The 22,401-nt window shown below is 41.0% G+C and overlaps 1 pseudogene; it reads left to right on the top strand.

The window, feature by feature from the left end:
* Positions 1-1,407: 1,407 nt before the first annotated feature.
* LOC109677763 (B-cell CLL/lymphoma 9 protein-like) lies at positions 1,408-20,576 on the top strand (annotated as a pseudogene).
* The last annotated feature ends 1,825 nt before the right edge of the window (positions 20,577-22,401 follow it).

The raw sequence follows: 22,401 nt of genomic DNA, 5'->3' as shown, positions 1-22,401 counted from the left end.
AATTTCTACATCAACACATGGCAGAAGATTGAAGAAGGACAGAAAAGATGTCTGCTATTTCACCAGACTTGATACAAGGGACAAATATCATATAATATATTGGTTTCCTCCCATATTAATTTCCACCCAAGGTGATACCTGTACATATTACCTTTGGGAAGAATTTATAAAATATAAACTTCAAGGTCCTATTAATCCAAACGTATCTTTCTAAAATGCTTATTAAAAACTCAGGTATATTTTCCTTATTAAATTCATTCTTCCATAGTCAAAAAAGAACTTTGTGTGGTGTGACTTGCACCATTTTCAGTTTGATAAGTTTTTAAAATTTGTATTATGTAATTAAATGTCAGAGAGACTACAGTATTTGGCTCTCGTTTTGAAGTTTTGACAACAAATTCACTGTGTTCTAAAACACAGTGAAGAGACTGGCATTGATTGACATTATTCCAAATAGATGATGGGAAAGAATTAGTGAAAAACAAGTCACAATAAAACCCAAAAGCGAATAGTACAAGCATTAAATTTTAATGGTACTTCTATTTCTTGTCATCCATACACACTGTAGTGGCATTTGGATTGACAAAGCCTGGCTCATTTATCCATAGTCCTGCTGTGTGCACTTGATACCGAAGCCTCATGAATGTGAGTTGGTTTCTCAGCTTTCACTGGCTGGATTAGCAAGCTGAAGTCTCCACAAGACTAGTCTTTTAAGGGATGAACCACTCCCCACTTGTCTGTTACAGATTTTCCTTCTTGAAAGTTTCTGGGGTGTCTCTAACCCCAGAATGGTGGAGGCACTACCTAGTGGAGGCACTTTGCTGCCTCCTTTCTGATGTGGTTCTCTGCATGTCCTGTGTGGTGCAGGACGAGGGATTGGGCAGAAGGCAATAGCTGTTTGGAGAGAAACCCAGCCCTTTGGCTAGACAGGATGTTTGGATCATAGTTCTGAAGTATGCTTGGCCCAATATGGAGGAAAATCCATGGGCAAAACGGATACAATCCAGGTCTGAACATCCCAAGATATTCATGAATGGTAAGAAATTTACTTTAGCAACAGATGAAAGCTGCAGCTTGTCCAGGAAAAGCTGAAAACGTCCCTCTCTCTCCCACATGCAACATTGTTTCTCTTCAGAGCAGATTATGGTAGGAACCCAAGTTTTCATCTTGAAAAGAGTAAGGAGTGATAGTTGATGATTTTAGCATATGTTTTTACTTAGGAAGGGTTGGAGACACCGAGGAAGTAGAAGATGATTCTTGACCTACAGGACTACACTGATATGGCACTAGATCTCTTTTATAAATAGGGAATTTCTCACTGCAGGTTTCCTGATATTTTTGGGGTTTGATATCATATCAGGAAATACACTTGTAATAAAATCCATAGTTGTAGATCCTGCAACTACCATGCCAAGCTACATGGATCTTGAGAGACTCCAGACAGTGACTTTTCCAGCAGCAATGAAGTACACCTTCAAACCAGGTAATCTGTGTTGATAAAATGAAGTCAGGATTCCACAACAGCCACCATAATTGAAATGAAACATGGTGGCACCATTGTAAAGATGCAGCTAGGCCAGCTCTGTATTCAGGAAACACTTCACACTGTAAAATGGTTCATAAAGTCATCAAATGTCTCTGAATTTGATTTTCCTTTGATTCATCAGACACAAGGAAATGTCTGTTAGCTTTGCAGCACTGACACCTGTGCACTGCTTGTTGTGGCCCTGGAGGAGCTTCAGAATGCCATCAGAGAGCTAGGTTTGCTGCAGGGGTGAGTTCCTGGAAGGTTCTAGAAAACTATTTTGCTATTAGAGTATCCAGCAGTCATTTGGTGTTGGGCCCTAGTAGGCTTTCATGACAGACTAAGGCACTGACCACACTCAGAGGGAACTGCTACTTTATATACCCCACCTGAAGGGTTGCTACACATTGTACCTTTTAGTTGGAGTACTTAATCTATGCTGAAGTTACCCATCAGCAACCCCAAATGTCCACACCCTGCCAGTCATTCTGGAATTCCAAGTTCTAAGAAGGCATCAGATATCCCATGTGATTTAAACTTATATTTGTATGTGAAAAGTCTTCACAACCCTGGATTTTCTTTTTTTTAATAAACTTCAGGGCTTTATTCTCCAGTATGGAGACCACACCTTTGTCCACATACCCCTCCCAAACTTTGAAATTTTTATGACTCTGAGATCCTCCCACTGTACTCCTCAGCACCTTTATGTGAGATTTTGCAAACAGTTCAAACTGAGAAATTCTTACATGTTCTTCCCTTAAAGACACTGATACCATTATTTTCTGAATTCACTTTTACACTGATACTAGAATTTATCACTAAACTCACTTCAGTTTGGTTGATCCCTCCTATGTGGCTTTGCTAAATATCTTCACAGTTATGTTGAGTCTGACAACCCTGGATTTTCAAAGGCTATTGTAAGTAAAGGGGAGTTTGCTCATGTTAACTAGTGTGCACTTTCTATCTGGTACATAGAAGATGTCTTGTTATTATGGTCTCCATTTTGAGACTATGTATAGCCATCAGGTTCCTATCCTTGCTTTACCTGTGAAATGCTGATTTTTTTCAAGAATATCATGGTAAACAGACTGTCTATAGTTGAGAATCATAGAAGAGCGTGGAAACTGAGGCAGCTTCTGAGTGACCCTCAGCACAGGGATATGGTAAGTCAGTGACTGTTCTTCAGGGACACTCTTCTACACTAGAGGTGGCCATTTCTAGTTCTCTACAAGTGTTCTCTGAATTAACTATAATGTTCTCAACAAAAATTTGAAAAGAATTTCAAAGATATTTGACAATAATGTTGCACAATGAATGTTTTTACAAAAGCAATTACCATGATATGGACTTAGAGATGTTCCCTGGTTGAGAGAAATATTTCTTAGAGGATCTCCATGGTAGCTGCCATTCTGGTGTCCTGTGTCACTGAATTATGTTACTATGGGTGAGATGCTATGAGTAGTGGTGGAAGAGGAAAAAGCACAGCTCCACCTGTTCTCTCTGTGAGATGTTGAGGGTGAGGACTCCATATGATAATCTCTTGTCTTAAAATATATTAAATTTTGCAGTGCAGTATTAAGTATATGGGTAAACTTACAGATGAGATCCAGTGGTGTCCAATAATGTCATCACTGCTTTTACCATTATCATTCCACCCTGAAGCCAGAAAGGGCCTTTGTGAACTCAAGTCACACTAGACACCTGGTCTGCTGTCCTGACCTGACACACCTGTGACAGGCAGGTCAAGGACCCTCAGCTCAGTGATCTCACACAGGAATTGATTGATTTAGACAATATGCTCCTTGAAAACTGCTTTCCTTCAAATCATTTAATAAAGAGAGACTTAAGTGCAAGGTTCTGTATCTTACTGTAAAATAGATTGAACAGTTTGACTTAGATAATACATAGGGTGTCTAACCTGAAGTAATGTCAGATTAATAGCAGTAGGTTGAGGCAGATTAACATGACAAATGTGAATCCTCTGGATAGTATCTTGAAAGTGGTCAGGATTGTGAGAAACAAGGGAAGAGAAGAAATGACACTCAATACCCATGACCAGGTAAGACTGTTAATTTCCAGCTGGCCACTGGCCCTGAAATTTGATTGACTATCAAAGGAATATCACGAAATTTAAGGAGGTGTGATGGACCTGTGGTAAGGCCAATGTGGAGTCTGACGATGCAGGAAATGTAGTAGGCATGCATGTGCTTATGTGGTAGGGAGGATGGTGTAATCCTGGTTTCTGCCCTGAGTAGATCAAGTGACAGTTCCTGGAGCTGAAAAAGAGCATTTTTTATTTGTGGTCCTATTAGTGAAAACTGCTCCTTATGTCACAATATAGTGTTGTAGGGGGGAACCAATAGGTTTTCAAATTTGACAGGTAAAATTAAGGAGTAAAAATTTAAATCATATACCATGACAGTTACCAGTGAATGGGGAAGTTGAGAACCAGTCAGAGCTGTGGAGAAGGAGAAGTTGCTGATTGTCATGAAAAGGAAGTGAGGATGTCCATCTGTTGGATTTATTCTCTTCCTCATGGTCTCATTCATCTGCAGAAGATGAAACTCCCTTTTCCTATAACTAGAGAAAAGAACAGTGGTCAATAGAGACTGAGGAAGGTGGAGGAAAGAAAGCATGAGGAGCATTGTGGGAGCAAAGAGTCTGTTAAGAAGAACAAGTTCTAGTGTTCTATAACACAGCAAGTAAGATTAGTCTATGACAGCATATCATATATTTGTATATATCTGGAATAGAAGAGTTTGTAAGTTCACAGAGATATGATAAAGGTTTGAATAGAGGCATAAGTCTCCATGTGAGGATAAAGATCCTTACATGTTGCATGCATGTATACCATACCCTAATCTGTCATTAAATATTATATAGAATTTAAAAATTTATTAATTCTAATAATTTTTTAATAATTTTAAGAATTTGATAATAGGAGTGGGGCTTTAACCTGTAAAGATAGAACACGTGCCTTATATATTCAAGTCTCTGAGTTCAGTCTCTTAAAACTGTAAATAAATGAATAGAAAAGTAAATTAAATAAATAACAAATTAATTGAATAATTAAATTACACACATGTATATCTGCTACAGAGTTGTACTAAGAAGAATGCATTTAAAGATAATTGAATAAAACATAGTACTTCTTATTCAGGTATGTGAGATACATTCAAAATTCAAATTCATTAAATATATCTTACATTAGAACTTTAAAAGTACTGTAATCACAAAAATCAGGCTTCCGTGATCAAATAATCCATATGCATTTGGAGGGAATTGAGTTGATCAGTCATCAATGACCAGGAAGGAGATGGGCATGTCTCTAAGTAGGAATTCTGAGATTTTTTTTTAGCAAAACAAAGTATAATTAACATTATGAAGACCTACTTATTCAATATTTTCTAATTCTAATTATTAAACATAATGAATGGCACAAGCTACTTGAGGCCTGAACACACAGACATAACAGTGGAAATGTACTTTAGGAATAAGAGCAGTAAGTTCAGAAGAAACATGATAACTCTTATAGAGTTTTCAGCTATGTCAACTGTGTACACCAGAATATCTCTGCTGTTAAAACGTACAATAAGGATTACTGAGAACAATGAAGGGGTGGAAGTTATTTTAACATTCAGTATTAGAAAGTGTCACATGTTATGAAATGTAACAATGCAGTTAACTGTATTGACACCTTGGGTTTCTTCATTTTTATTCTGCAGATCATACTGAGAACGCAAATGTCCCCCATATGTAACCTCAAGAAAAGAAAACCAGTGTCATATTGAGGCCACAAAGGTCTGTGGAGTCACTGTGCCTGGTGGTGTTGGGGAGATGGGAGGGTGAGAAACCAAAGCAACAGAAATAAAGTTCAAGCATTCCACTGTGCCTGCTCCTGGGGCTGCCTTGGGCTCCGTATGTGCTGTGCGCCCCCTGCTGGCCATGCTCATTCCGTTCCGGGAGACTTGTGTCTGGGTTAACTGAGAAGTCTCCTCATTGTGCCTCTTGCACAGTAATACACGGATGCATCCTCAACACTCAGGCGGCTCAGTGTTAATAAAACCTGGCTCTTGGAGTTGTCCCTGCTGATGCTGAGTCTGGATTTAAGATCTGGGTTATAATATGTGCTTTTAATACTCCATATGCCTCCAATCCATTCCAGGCCCTTTCCTGAAGGCTGGCAGAGCCAGTTCATCTCATAATTAGTTACAGAAAATACAGAGACAGGACAGGTCATGGTCAGCATCTGCAGAGATTCCCCAAGCCAGGTACTAACTGCTGCAGATGCACCTGGACAGGTCACCTGCTAACAAGGAGAATTGCCTTAGCCAAAACCAAAACATTCCCAGGTCCCTTTCCTGAGACCTGGTATGTTCTCCAAAGGGAGCTGCCAGCAGGCAGAGGAACAGACCCAGGACATCCATGCTCTGTGAAGGCTCCTGTGAGAAGGAGACTGGGATTTTCCACCGGGGCTGGGCTTTCATCCTGAGTCTGGTGGCTGCTTTGCATGGAGAAGGCCCTGAGTATAGAAGTGGGAGGAGACCAAGATGAGACATCCTTAGTCCATTTTCTCATCTGTCACTTCTAAAGGATGGGTAAGTTGGGGGAGAGCAGTGTGTGCTAGTCTGAGTCTTGTTGGACATGGGGAAGACATTGTTAAGGGATGTAATGAATTTCTTTTCATATTTATGTATCATTTCCCAGTAATACATGAATACATTCTTCATTTAAAAATCTCTTTAAAGTCTAACCTCTCTACTCTATTACACTGTATTTGGGTTTTAATACGTTAAATCACAGGAGAAGTTCAAACCAATCAACATTCATAGTGTTATTATTTGCCTTCGTGTTCACCAAAGATATTGGAATTAATTTTGTTGTTGTAACAATCTTGTATTTTAAAAGTCCAAATGTCAAAATCGTGGTTTCCATCCTGTGGTGCAATTGGGTTGTTGGATCTTCAGGAGGTGGGGCCTAGTGGAAGGGAGGAAGTTCATTGCTCTTGTGCCATTATAGGGGATGCTGAGTTCCAGACCATTCCTGAGATGTCCTCCAGGAACCTTTCCTCTTATCCCTGTGCAAAACAGATGGCTTGTTCCCAATAGCACTGATAATTTTAGCAAAGTTGACCTGCATAGCCTGATATTTACCTGTGATCCTTTCTGGACACACTGCACTTTTTTTCAATCTTTCCAACCTGCTCTTTATTCCTATTCTCACTGCAAATGTGGATGAAAGCATCCAGGATATTTACTGAATTCTGCCTGAGAGATATGCTTCCTCAGGACAGATAAACCAGCCAACTACAAAAATTGTGCTTTCCACAAAAATCTGAGGACCTGGACAAAATATAGACAAGTTATTTTCCATAATGGAGCCCTGGTGACTTATAGTTCAATTCCTAATAGAATTCTCACCCCTGTGGACTTCATTACTACCATATTTACTGTTCACATTTCTGTCAGCATTGTGGTCTTCAGAGACTGTACTGGAATTACATTAACCTGGATCACAACATGGTAAAGGTCTCCATCTAGCCTTCTTCCACAAACATAGGACCCAAAACTCAGGTACAGTCACACCAATAGTCCCTGTATCAGTAGCAATTTCAATGTGTTTGTCATCTGTTCATTTTGTTACAGAAGTGGAACCCTTAAGAGATTATCCATTCAGGAGGGTTCTGTCCTCACATATAGATCATCCTCACTCTTGAATCAGAGGTGTAATTACTGCTAGAGTTGGTCTTGAATAAAGATGTTATTTGTCCCTTCTGTCCTAGCTCTCTCTTGTCCACATGTGCCTTCCACCATGTTAAAGTGAAGGATTTTAGAGGCTCTGACTCATGACCTTGTGGTTTCTGCCTCTACATCTCTGAGAAGTAAACTTGTATTCTTCATACATTACTCAGTTGTCAGTATCCTAGCGAAACAAAAAAACACTGGGAATCTTATTCACAACATATTAATGACCTGCATTATGATACAGTTTGATTTGTCCCTAGGATGAAGGGAGGAATTATACATGCAAATCCACATGGGTGATGCACCAGGTAACAGAGTGAATCAAAAGATCTATGTGATGATGTCATCAGATAAAGAATAAACAAAGAACAATGGTGAACATCTTTCCATGGCAAAACACTCCATAAATGAGTTGTGTACCACAACACAATGAAGGTATATATAAAATATCCACAGCTTACCTCACACTTATAGGTGAAAAGTGGGATGGTTGTCCTCTAAGATGAGGAAAAGGATGACCACACATTTTACTCACCACTTCTACTCATTCGGACACTGGAGGTTTAGCCACAGATATTAGACTGATAAAAAAATCAAAACATGAATTGGAAATATATATGTTAACTGGTGTGCATTCACATTACATATTTTTATTTTGAATTGTGCGAATATTTGTACATCTCTTTTTGGGGGGAGGGCTTTTTTGGAGCTTGAAATTAGGACCTCACAGTTTGTAGGTAGGCAGGTGCTCTATCACTTCAGCCATGCCCCTGGAATTGTTCTACTCAATAGAAACAAGAGAAGCTTAGGATAGTTCTGGAACTAAAACTAACTTAAAAATTGATACAAATCCTTGATAGAATACTGATTCAAAGTTTAAGACACATTGTGCACTGATGATGAGCAAAAACACAGGCACTGAGAATATACTAATACCTGATCATTAAGTGTCCTGCCACAAAGAGCTAGACTCCTAAGTAGCCATTGCAGCCACACCTTCATAAAAGCCATATTTTCTAGGATTCATAGTACAGAGATATATACACAGAGATAATTGACACAGCTGGTTTTGGGGCAGTGAGGTCAGTCACGGACAGAGCTGACTTTCTTCCAGAGTCTGTGTCCACCTTGACTGATCTCCTATACCCTCTCCATATCCTTTGTCTAGGATGCCCATACTCACCCAGGATTATGGTGATGTTCCCACTGTTCACATACCAATTAACACCTGCATGGGGATTGCACACCTCAATTCTGAGGACACTGTGTTTATTGGGTGTGTGGCTTTCAGTACTTTTAATCACATCCCTGATGGATATCTTACATACATCATAGAAGTGTAAGTTATACACTTCTATGACTTATGGCCAGTTTCAGGGGTTTACATCAGAATATCTCAGCTTCAGTCTTTTGACATTTGGATGAGATAACTCCTATATGTGGCATTGTGACTGTAGGATGCTTTGAAGATCTCTAAAAACAAGATAGCAGGTAGATTTCTACTGCTGTTCTGGGTGACAGCAGCAATGTCTCCTTTGTCTTACTTTGGAAGGACATGGAATAGAAAATATCAGCATGCCTCACAGTAACCTGGACAAGTGAGTGCTAGGACATGTGGTGAAGAATAAGGAAGTGTGTTTGCTTCATAGAGCTCAGAGTCAAACAGCAGGTGCTTGTACAGGTGAATTATTTGCATCTATTCTCCTTGTATGTAGAAGATTTTGTCATGGTGCAAACCTCGAGGTGGAAGTGATCAGGATCACAAGAGTCAACAACAGAAGAAAAAAACCAAAATGAAGGATCTGATCAAAGCTCTCTCAAGAGGTTTCTGCAGCCAACTCATTTCTTGTATTTTCTTTGGCATACATGGTAAATGGGCAAAAGACGAGATTGCTCTACAGATGGCTGATCATGTGCACCAGGGTACATGGCAGTCAAGGAGCTGCCTTCTGTTGGAATGCCCAGAATTGACTTTTCAAATGCTAAACAGCTCACAGAATTTACTAGAAAGAAGTCAAGATATAATGCAGAATATGCTTGCCAGAGAAACTAAGTTGTTCTTGGAGTGGATTCCCAAGACAGTTGAGGGGTAAATCCACCCTGCGAAATCACCACATTGTTGATGTCCTCGATATGGTGTGTGTGTGCAGTTAGGGAGGGCATCTGCAGAGAGTGAGGAACTGAAGAGGCAATTTCCTGTGCATGCTGCAGAGACCGTTTCACTATTAAAGGCATATTTTTCATTTTGATAAGAACCACATATACTTTGGTGATATTATTTTAAGAACTTTGTGTATCTTCTGGTGACCTTCTAATAGAAAAATAAAAGGTAAGTACATTTCTGAGTCATAAATCTTAATTTATTTTGTGCTATAGTTTAAATATGATACTTATTTTGGCATACTGTGTAATAAAATAACTATCTTTTACCTTTGTAATTTACAATTGCCAAGGTTTAAAAGTGAATATTTTGCAGTTCATATTCAGTAAAGGAGTAGTTACATATATTAAAGCCAAATGAATTTGAATTTCTGGATATTTTCATCATTGTATCAAATTACTGGAAATCATGGTCAAAAGAGAGTGTTTATTTGATAGCAGCTGAGCATTTGAATGATTTAGATATTTTTAAATATGAGGGAAAATGGTGGTAAAAATAGACACTAGATTCCAGTGATGCCAGATTGGAAATCCTACCTCACAGGTGACAGTGAAAAGGTCCAATGTTGATTGAACTTATTGGCAGGAATTTCAACACACTCAACACTGCCCACATCAGTTTTAGGAAGGGCAATGAAGGAGGAGTTCTGGGAGGTCTCAATGAGAAGAGAGGACATGGTTTTATTTTGGTGAGTCCATTCAAAACCCATTTTACAGCAATCTTGCAAACATAATCCAGAACCTGCCTGAACTGCATGCATCATTTTCATCCTGCTTCACCTCTTGATGGAACTACCACAATGAAACATCCTAATATTAAAACAAGCTGTTAAAAATTATAATAAAACTCTTAGCAAAGAAATATCAGATATGCCACTGCTGTTATGAACATCTGGGAATTATTGTGTGTGTGTTCATGCTCCAGTTGTGCCTGTCATTTAGGTTGAAATTTATAATTATTTTATAGTTTTAGTTTTATGTAAAACCTTATTTGAGTTTATGAACTATTTGAGAAAATGGATACATTTAGCAGCTAACACTACACTTATTTTAATGCAATTCTGTTAAATGCTGTTATTTTTTGATAAAGAACAAAGTCAAAGCTTTTAAATCAAAACCTATGAGAAATCATTAACTATTTCAAACATACTCACTTTGACAAATGTGTAAATATAGGTAATATTTACATGCACTAATTCACATAATATCATTTCTCTGTCAGAAAATTCCTACTATACAATCTTAGCACTTTCTGAAGAATGACATACAGAATTGTTCACTAAAATCACCTAATTACACATCAGGTCAATCTTTATTTGGGTTTCTGTTTCTGATGTTTGAACCCATGGTCTTTGTCTTGCTATGCAGATCTACCTTTGGGACCATGCATCAACCCTTTTTTTACTGATTATTTTGGAAATTCGATCTAAATTTTTGTCCAGGCAGGCCTGGACAATTATCCTTCTAGTTAACCCTTTCCACATTCCCTGTTTAGACCGGTGTGTGCCAAATAACTCAGATATTGGTTGAGATGGGGTCTCATGAACTTTTTGCTAAGATCCTCCTTATTTCTGCTTCCCAGGTACATAGGATTATAGGTGTGGGACACTGATACCCAGTCAAGAGACTGCTCTTGGTTAATGGAACCTATGAATCCTCTGATTAACATCTCAAGCTCCCTGCTCCTGAACCATTAACGTCCATTTTACTTGAGACTTCTTTGAAACTATTTTTAGGTTCTATAATTGTTATCTGGAGGTATTTGTCAATGTCTGGCTTGTTTCACTTAACACAATATTAATCCAAATAAAACTAAGGAACTTTAGCACTGTTTGCTTTTAAGAAATAAGTTTCCAACAACCAGAGCTGTCATCCATAAACATGACTTTCAAAACAATACATGTCTCCAACATATATTTCTCATTGAAAAGTTCCAAAATACATGCAGCTAACACTTGCATTTCACAATAGAATTTTTGAATGCGTACATCAAGAATGCTTCAAACAGATACTGGAAAACCAAGTTACCAACTCAGAGGTGTTGATATAAATATACTTTACAATGGCATTGTAATTATTAATAATTATGCTACAGTACAAACAAGCATTGTTCTCTTGTGGTGTTAGATCATGTTATATATATTCTGGTGTTCTGAAATAAAATGAATCTTATGATTAGGAAAATTTGGGTTATACTTATCAAGAAAATCCAGAATTGCTAGTGTGTCATGAGTCATGGGAATCATTATTGATGAGGTTCTCCATCAGTTGTGCCTGCCATGTAAACTAATATAATTCACATTTTGTGGATATGAATATCTGGACGTTAATATATGCATATTAAGGTATACACTGATCCTCCCCACATATCCTATCACACACTAGGTAACTCTCAATTGACATACATCACCTTTGAAAATATCAAAAAGGAAAACCCAGAGCAACCCAACTCCATAGTGAATGATCTGTGTTCGGTGTTGATCACTGAATGGGGTCATCTGGAAATCAAGGACTGGTCTTCTCTCCTGGAGCTGCAGGGTCAAGGCTGGGCAGGTTTTCATGAGCCATGTCATCCATCACCTGAATGGACATGTATTTTCATGTCCTCCTGCAAATTGCAAGCTCTGGGTGGAAGTCTCATATATTGCAGTCCCCAAAGGAAATAGGAGAGTCCTAGGAAACAGTGATGATCATAGTGTCATAGTAAAAATATGAAATCACATAGATTTAATATGTCTTGTCTTATATTTAATACCATCACTGTATTTTATTTTTGTACATGTACTAAACAATAACAGTTTTGAATTCAGTATTTTGAGAAAATAACTTTGAAATTATAAAATGGGTAAGGCAGTGTTCCTTCCCATTTTATTTCATGGAACAGTTTAAGGAGGGTTGTTATTAGCTCTTCTTTAAATGTCTGATAGAATTCAGCAGAGAATCCATTTGGTCCTGGACTTTTCTTTTTTGGGAGACTCTTGATTGCTGCTGGATATCAGTTGAGAACGTTCTGAGTCCCTCCAGACTTCTCATTTCAAAAGGAATGCCTTCATAGATAGGTCCTAGTCAGAAACTTGGGTTTGGGATAACTCCTATGGGGATGAAGGGTAATGTCAATCTAAATGTCAACATTGGATCTAACTCTCAGATGATTCATCAGAACATAAAACAGTTTGTGACACACCCTGAGGAGATGATGGAATTACTCCCAGGTAGATCAGACATGCTTCCTGCCCAGCAAAAGGTGGTGTCCCTGTCATTTGGTGAACACCAGGAGCAAGAGTATGGCATGTGCCCATGCCATTCCTTCCCATGTCTCAGGGTGCTCCCTTCAACAGTGACTTGTGGAATTTCAGAGAACTAATAGGTCCTGTCCAAAGGACCAACAACCAGCTCAGTCATTTGCCACAACTAACTTTCATCCATTCCAGTAACCCTTCTAGCCTCAATGCAGCTCCTACAATCCAGTGTAGCCTGGGATGGAAGTCCTTGGATATATCTGTGCAGGCAGCTAGTCTTGGGTTCTGCTGCTGCTTCATCTGTTCACCTCAAGTCTACATCAATTTCTGCCCCATCACCTGGATGGACTTCCTCTGCCAAGCCACCCTTCCAGAGTCCTGGATGGGATCATTCCATCTACAAAGTTCCCTTCATCATGGCCTTCCCAGCCATGCTAGAAAGTATGAAGTTAGGTGCCCTCCGCACCTCATACAGGCAGCTGGCCTGTCTTTCTGAATATCCCTGAAAGTGTTCCCCCTAGTACACCTTACACTTTACTCCAGGCTACCAGAGCCAACCCTTTCCCAAACCCACTCCCAATTATACCTGAAATGTCCAAGTTTGCAATGTACAGGTCTACCCCATTATAACATGATGCTATTTTACTGGTCAATTTCAATGGCAAATCCCCTCTAGCTTATTCTCACAATTTCCCTTCACTGTATAATATGCCAGGAATGGGCATCACCACACAGAATCCTCAAATTTCAGGTCAAAACCCCATGGTTCTGATGCCAACCTTAGCCCAATGTGAATAAGCCAACCACTTTCTTACTCCAATCAGATGACCTCTCCAAATGCCATGGGACCAAACATGCCTCCTCCTGGGGTCCCAATGGGGCCTGGCTTAATGTCACACAATTCTATCATAGGTCATGGGTCCCAGAAGCCTCTGATTGCAACTCAAGAAGGAATGAGTTTCCCTCAGGGTTTCCTTCCAGCACAGTCTCATCCACAGCAGCTCCCATTCCCTCACAATGGCCCAGTGGGAACAATGCAACTTTCAGGAGGGATGGGTTTCCCTGTACAAGGCCCATTTGACTTTCCCAGCATTCTGTCCCAAAGCTCAAGACTTAACTCTTTGCCAGCCTGGAGTCTGAGTGGGTCTGGACGCCTTCACTGTGCTGGGGACTGACATGTCTTTGGTGTTTACAGACCCAGATCTGCAGGAGGTCACCTAGACTGGACCCACTGTCCCTCATTATTACATCTGAGAATACTAAACATACATTGTAATGTATTTCTTCAGGGGAAATTCCAGGCTGTAAACAGTCCCAGGGTTATTTACACAACATAGGTTGTTCACATATGTAAGGTATGATGGATAACCAATCCCCCATAATGGGAGTAGCATTACCTGTGATGGCAGATACAGGGCCAGTAGGAACTGCAGTCTTCTCCCTTGAAAAAGCTTCATCCATGGCAGACCACTGACCAGTGAGACTGTGAGCCTCTATCCAACAATGCATGATGGGACCTCACTATTGGAGTATGTCACCAGCATTACCTACCATGACCAGGTAGCCCACTGTGATGAGCAACCAAGTTGCTGCTGTGAGCATGATTCCAGCAAGGACTGATGGAACCCCAACAGAACATCATGATTTTCACACAGCTGTGGTCCCAGGGCACGGCAGCTGATGTGGGTATGTGTGGGTTCAGCCAAGGACCTGGCAGCCCAGGAAATGTGATGATTTGTGCTGCTAATATTGGGCATACTGATCCTGTTCAAGTTTTGTTTCCAGGTTCTGAGAGCTGCTGTGAGGGAACTACAGGAAGACTGACTGTTAGTCATGTAGTAGGAGAACAAAGACCCCCAAGCACTGCTTTGGAGGAGGGGAGGGCTCAAGAATGTGTGGATTTACCTGAAAACAAACTTTCATTTAATCAGCAGGTATTTTTTAGAATTCTTTTCTTGTTTTGTTCTTTCATTTGGGCTTTGTTTTTGTGTGTATTGTACCATACTGTAAAATGTATTTTAGCAGAGACTTTAGTCTTCAGGACAACAGGAGAATAGGAATTCTGGACTGCTAACATTAGGTAGAGAATCTGACTTCAGACCTTTTCACTATTTTCTTTCAACTCCAGTGTAGAGAAAAACCAAGCTATGACCTCAGAGCAGAGTATTAATGAAAAGCACAAGAAAGGAACTAAGTTCAGTGGATAGGGGGATTTTTCTTTTTAAAATAATGAAGCTTAGGTAACTTGATTTTCAGTCCATGTGCCCTTTGGCACAGATTGTCTATTCAAGTATACAAGCAAATCACCATGCTTTTCTCCTTTCCTCCTCAAACTTCCAGTCCCTTGGTTAAGTGTGTTTCTTTCCCTCGTGCCTGGATTGGTGGCTCTCCTCTCTTCTTCACTTTGGCAGTGGCAATACCCAATTATCTTCCAGGAAAATAACTCTACTGAAGCCTTCCATGGGAGCACCTTCCTGTCTCCAGCAGGGATGGCTCTGTAGTGGGGATATCCTCTGGAATTATCACATCCCTCATCTTTCTTTTTCCTACTGAAGACTTTGCTGCCCACCTTGCTTTCTCTTCTCCTTCTCTTAGGAACTCTAAAGTGAATTTTATTAGCTGGGCCTGGGACAGATACTAAAAACTATCCAAGATTTTGTTTTTGTTTTAAATGTTGTGATTTTTCCTTTTCCTTCTCTGTCTGCACAAAGTGTTCTTTCTAACCTTCATTTACTTTGGTACAAAACCACTAGTCAGAGTTATTGTGTCAGAAAAATAAAATATATTGTTTCTTATAAAAAATAGAAAGTATGTCCTACCATGGTGGAGAATTCACATTTTCATATGACTATCTTTGATGTAAATGCTGGAACATACCTTTCAATTCCCCAGGATCACTCTGCATCAATTAAAATGAGAGAGTGGTAAGATGTATGGAGATTTTCACAGATTGGAGACACAGTAGCACCGAGTCTTTCCATGAGCCTCACGTGTACAGCGAATGTGCTAAGCAGGCCATTGCACTGCACAGTCCCTTCAAATCCTCCCCACTATGCTATGTGATTGGACATAGCTGTGGGAGCTGCACAGGCCCTGGAGGACCCACCCAGAATGAGAACTTTTCATGTCCCAAGACACATTTTCCTCTCATGAATCATGACAGATTCAAACAGGTGTTTCCAGGAACCTTAGCAGTATGCTATCTGCATTAATGGTGAGAGTATTTGCCTAATATGCTACAGTATGGGAGGGGCTCATAAATATGAGAGTTGTTGTCCTTGATTGTGAAATTTACACAGATAAGCTGTGCAAACAGAAAGAAATACTGTCCTAGTATAGGGGAACCATGAGGTAGTGAATTGATAGTAAAAACAACAAGTTCCTAAAGCCCTTCCCACCCAAATATCTTTTCTCAGAAACCACATTAGAAGACTCCGTGACCACAGAAGTGAAGCATTCTGCACACCTTCATAGCCAGTATCCAGCTTTTAATTATAGTCCCTTGTGACTTGGCCCTGTTCATTTGTCCCTGGCTCAGAAAAGTACACACGTTGGGAATGGGTAGCAAAGTAAGTATCTCACATCACTGAGACAGGAAAAGTAGGAGAGCTGTTCCTGTGGGCTTTATATGACCATCACCATCTTGAAACAAGAGCTACCATGATGACTGATCAGTGAACACAGCCAGGATGTGGAAACAAATAGAAATATACATCATGCAGTTGGGACCATCCATACAGAGACTGTTGTCATTCATTCTGTGTGCAGACCTCTGGTGCAGCTTCCAGCCTCTGGATCATTTGTTGATGAGGGAAACTGTTTTGTCTTCAGGTGTTCACTGGTGTTTCAAATTGCAAACCTGTGTAGGTTCAGGCAATCCAACTGGTAATGTTTAGCATGTGTAGTTGATAATATTAGAGATGTGGCTTATGTGTTCTGCTTTAAAAATTACATTGGGATAGTGTTACCAGGTAAACACAATGCAATGTCCATCTTAATGATATAAGTAGCTGGCGGAAATGCATTCATTCACATCAACTCTTCAAAATTCCAACTTCATTCATACTTTTACTTTAACCTCATTAACTATTTCATCTCTACGTCTTCAACAACAGGCTTACATTCATCCAGGGTTTTGGAACTGTATTCTCCCCAAAATATTTTTTTTTCATGAACGCTAGCTGTCTACCTACATGGGTTCAAATAATCTTGTTGACATAATGGATAGTGAATAACATCTGAGCTGCCTTAAACTCTAGGGTCTGTGAATCACAGAAGCCCGAACTGCCTACTGAAATCCATCGTTATGTGCAGAAGACACAGGAATTAACGATGCTCCCAGCCCTCCACTGAGTGCAGAGGCGGCACTGGTGCAGTCACAGAACAGGAAATACAGACTTTTTGGAAACTTCCACCCAAACAACTTCTAACCTGGGGACAATCATGAACCATTTTAGGAGAAATTTCTGAACCTCACAGCCCCGTCTTCATATTCTCTTACATGGGAGCTTCCTAAATATATATACTATGCAATCCTATACCACACATGTAGGTCTTTCTCCACATGGACCCTGAGTGACAAAAACATTCTCAGGAAGTTACCAATTACATAGACTGGGTGTTATTGGCAAACATCACATATAAATAGCATAGCAGTGTGCAATGATCAGTGTAACACGGTAAGTGTTACCGTGTCTGGCTAGAGCTCCAGTGTTTACACCCAATATTAAGAGTGTAAGTTTTTTGTAGATCATGTTAATCCCTTGTCATTGATTCTCTCTGAGTCAGGGAGGTTTTCCTAGGCAACCTACTTCATTCCGACTTACACAAGAATATCTTATGTGATGTTGTTCCATGGTGGATGCAGATATAGTCCCTGTCTAAGACATCAAGGACAGCCCATGTGACCTGGACATGTCTCCAGCATATGAGTGATTGAAACAACACAGTGTTTATCAGCATCTCTTCCCAAAGATGCATGTGATAGAGGTGACTCTGTGACAGGAAAAGGAGGATAAGGTCTGTTCTTATTCCATATCCCATTTTGAACAGGGCATCTTATGCCTTGACAGCTAATATCCTTATTGTTTGCTCTGTCTTCATTTCTAATAATTAAAGTTAATCAGCTGGTCATCCAGAGCTGTTCTCCACTCCCAGAGCTGCAGAGTCAGGGATGGGTTGGTTTTCATGACCTCTATTTTTATGTCTTCTTTCTATGTAGTAAGCTCTTGGTGGGAAAACTCAGAGAGGGCAATTCTCAAGGAGATGTGAGTGTCTTGTTGGAGTTTTGTGGAAAGATAGCATTTTGGGAATGAATCAATAAATTCTGTATCATATATTGGTGGTGAAGTGAATGTAAACTTACTGGGCTTCATGATTGCATATAAACATTTGAAAATTCTTAGGAATGAGTGCATATCCCATTTTCAGCCAAAAAAACAGTGACTATCTTGGTCTTGTGTCAAATTCTCAGTCATGTAACTCACATCTCATCTTCCACCTTCCATTTTCTCAGAGTCTCAGCTCTGGCCTTCTGTGTGGTATTACAGATTTCAGATAATGCCTGGCCTTGTACAGAGGCCTAAACCTCACAACAACCCTTGGATTCTCAGGATTGTCTGAAGAGATGTATCATCAGCAGATAGAAGAGAAATGGGTGGGTCTCCCACGGAGGATAAGCATAGAGATGAACAGGATGATCCAGGCTCCCAGCACCATGTGAATCCTGAGAATAATTCCATTTCCCTCAGATACTAGTGGAAGGCCACCTGAACCCTTTCAGAGGTGACTTTCCAGAAGAAATGTCTGCACAGATAGGTACTGATCAGAACGTGAATTTGCCATGGTTCCTGGTGGGGAGAAGGGAGATGTTCATCCACATGACAACATGGGACCTAGATCTCAGATGAACCCTGAGAAGATTAGAGAGTCGATGCCAGGCCCTGAGGTGATGATAAAATTACACCCAGGTAGATCAGACCTGCTGCTTGCCCAGCAGAAGATGGTGTTCCTGCCATTTGCTGAGCACCCTCAACAGTAGCATTGCATGTGCCCGGGCCAGTCCTTACCATGTCTAAGGGTCCATGCAGCAACAGTGGCTTGAAGAATCTCAGAGCACAAATAGGACCCTGTACAAAGGACTAAATGATGGCTCAGCCATATGCCCCAACTACCTCTTAATCCTTCCGGTAACCCCACTAGCTTCAACACAGCTCCATTGAGGATATATCTGTGGCACACAGCCACGTGCATTCCCCAGACATTAACCTTCTGAAATTGCCCATGATGCACCAAGTCCAGTCCCCCATGCTGTTTTCGCCCTTGGGGAATCTCAAGGCCATCTCTCACCACCTCAACTGTCATGCATTCTGTCAGGACCAGCAGCTCCTGTTCCCTTAAATAACCCCCAGTCCTGGAGTCTGCTGCTGTTTTTCCTATTGAGCTCAAGTATCTGTCACTTCCTGCCCCATCACCTGGATGGACTTCCTCTCCCTAGCCTCCCCTCCAGACTCCTGGGATCCCTCCAAACTACAATGCCTTCTACACCATGGTCCCAAAGCCATGCTGGGAAGTATGGAGTCAGGTGGCCCCTGACCTCCTACAGCCTGCAAGCATGACTCTATGAATACCTCTGGAAGTGTTCCCTCTAGTACATCTTACACCTTACACTAGGCCTCCAGATTCACCCTTTCCCAGAACCCTCTCTTAGTTTTGATGTCCAAGTTTGCAATGCCCAGTTCTACCTCATTATACCATGATGCTCTCAAGACTGTGGCCAGCTCCAGTGGCAACTCCCCTCCAGCTTGTTCTCCAGAATTACCATCAATGAATAATGGGCATCAATACACAGAGTCTTTGAATCTTAGGTCCAAGCTCCATGGTACAGATGCCAACCCACTGCCCAATGGGGATGCCTAACCACTTTCTCACTCCATTCAGATGCTTTCTCTGAATACCATGGGACCCAACATGCCTCTTCATGGGGACCCAATGGAGCCTCGCTTGATGTTACACAATTCTATAATGGGGCATAGGTCCCAGGAGCCTCTGATGGCACCTCAGGGAGGGATAGATTAACCCCAGGCTTACTTCCAGTACATTCTCCTCCAGTGCAGGATCCATTCTCTCACATTGGCCCCTGTGGGAGACAACACAACTTCCCAGGAGGGGCAGATTTCCCAAGCAAACACACCCTTGGCCTTTCCCACCATCCTGCTGCAAATTTCAGCAGATGTAGCAATTTGCAAGCCTGGAGGCCCAGGGGTCATGATGCCTTAACTGTGCTGGGGAGCAGTATGTCTTTGGTGTTTGTAGACCCAAATCTGTGGGAGGTCATCTGGCCTGGAGTTACCAGAGTACCTGAGTTTGATCAGCCCTATATTACTCCATCTGAGAATCTTAGGCAGATATTTTCCTCATGGAGAGGATCCACACCATAAACACACCTAGGTCCTGGACCTGGATTTTTGCACATGTAGGGAATGATGGGTGACCAACAGGGTTAGCATTACCTGGCATGAGTGGACCAGGACCAGTAGGAACTGTGAACATGCCCCATGGTACAACTCCATCCATGCCATGGCACAACCCAATGAGACCATCAGCCTTTCTCCAGCAAGGCAATATGGATCCTCAGTAGCATATGACATCAACACCACAATCCACCTTGGCTGGGCAGCCCATCCTGATAATGAACTCAGTTGGTCCCATGTGCATGATTTGCTACAAGGGCCTGCCTGGCTCTACACCCACCTTGGGTCTCTGGCCTTTCCAGGCAATATGATGTCCATGAAGGGCATTTTGAGACCTTAAGGGAACATGATGATTTCCCCACAGTTGAGGCCACAGGGCATTGCTGCTGACATGGGCAACCATGGGCCTGGCAACCCAGAAGACATGATGTTTTAAACTGCTATGTTCATACATGAGAATCCTTGTCAAGACGCTTTGAGGGAACTCCAAGAAGACTGACTGTTGGTCATGCAATAGGAGAACAGAGTCCTGAGGGCTGCTTTTGGGAACAGGGAGAGGATCTGGAGAATGTTTGGATTTCTCTGAAATTATTGTTTTACTCAACAGGTGTTTTCATTTAGTTTCTGTTTTTTAAAAGGACTTGGGTATACCATGATGGCTAGGCTTTGAGAATTGCCATCTACCCTGTGCTAAAACGTTGCCTGTGTGTTTATGTCCTTTGGATTGGCTTGCCAGTATTGTTTTTGGTTTTGTTCTACACAGTTTGTCTCTTCCAGTATACAAATCAATTGCCATAGTTCTCTAATTTCCTCCCCTCCATTCCAGTCCCTTGGCAAAGTGTGTCTTTACCTTCTGCCCCCACTGGCAACCTTCCTCTCCTCTTGGCTTTGGAACCTGCAGTAGCTGGTGTTCTTCCAGGAAAATAACTCTAGCAAAACTTTCAAAGGAGCATCCTCCTGGCTCCAGCAGGAACAGCTCTGTCCTAGGGATACCCACAGGACTTCCCCCCTTTCACCTTTCTCTTTCCCAGTGATGTCTTTGATGTCCACTGTGCTTTCTGTTTACCTTTAAGTAGGAATTCTCAAGTAAATTTTATTAATGTGGAAGTGCAACAGGTGCCACAAGGTATCCAACATTTTGTTCTTGTTTTAAATATTGTAGTTCCTACACTTTCCTCCTTCTCCCATATGCAAAATATTTTGTATAACCTTCTTAAAATTTGGTACAATGCCACTTGCCAGAGTTGTAGTGTCAGAAAAATAATATATATTTTTTCCTTATATAATGAAAGAAAATGAAATCACATCCTATGCTGATGCAGATGTCACATTTTCGTAAGTCTATATGTGGTATCAACACTGAAGCATTACTTCCAAGTCCCCAGGCTCACTATGTATCAATTAAAATAACAGGGCAGTAAAATGCTCAGAAATCATCACAGATCGGGGCACAGGATTCCTGAGATTTTCATTCTACTCCAAACCAACTTTCTCACACTCACAGTGAATGTGCTGAGCTGAAGAGGCTCCAGCACTGTACAATCCATGCAGCTCCTGCTGACTCTGCTGTTGATGGACCTAGGCACAGATTTAGGAGCTGCAATGGTTCTGGAGGAACCACACAGCACAAGTACTTTCCATGTCCCAAGACATGGGTTCCTGTCATGAAAAAATGCTAGAGTTTTACAGATGTTGCCAGGAATCTTGAGGGTGTTTTATCTGCATTAATGACAAGTGCTTGCTAGTATGCTATGTTGCATTATCATTCATAAACATGATTGTTAGTATTTATCATTGTGAAATTCACATGCACAAGCTGAGTCAACAGAAAGAAATACTGTCCTAGCATGTTAGGACAATATGGTAAGGAGTTGATAATAAAAACAATTAGTTCCTAAAGCCCCTCTGTTCCCAATAGCTTTCCTCTGAAACTTCAGTAGACGCCTCCATGGCCCCATAACTCTATCATTCTGCCAGTGAGCAAATGCAGTATCCCACAAAAGACAGCAGCGTCTGCCACATCGTTAGCTGTGCTTGGTCTTGGTCATTGACTATTGCAGTTTTCTCTGAGTGCCTACATGGCTAAACATGGGAGCATGAATCTGAGGGAAGGCATTCTCTAGGAGGTGCTGTGCAGGACACGTGTCCCAGGTATTTGGTCTCAAAGGTAAGTCTTTGACACAAGATCACAATTTTACTTCAGTAGGCTGTCATTAGGTGGATGTGCCTAGTCCCTGAGATGTTCTCCAGTAGCCTCCTGT

This window comes from Castor canadensis, chromosome 3 (assembly GCF_047511655.1).
Source record: "Castor canadensis chromosome 3, mCasCan1.hap1v2, whole genome shotgun sequence".
NCBI classification, from domain to species: Eukaryota; Metazoa; Chordata; class Mammalia; order Rodentia; family Castoridae; genus Castor; species Castor canadensis.
Note: the sequence above shows the minus strand (reverse complement) of the source record. Positions and strands in the feature narration are given on the sequence as shown.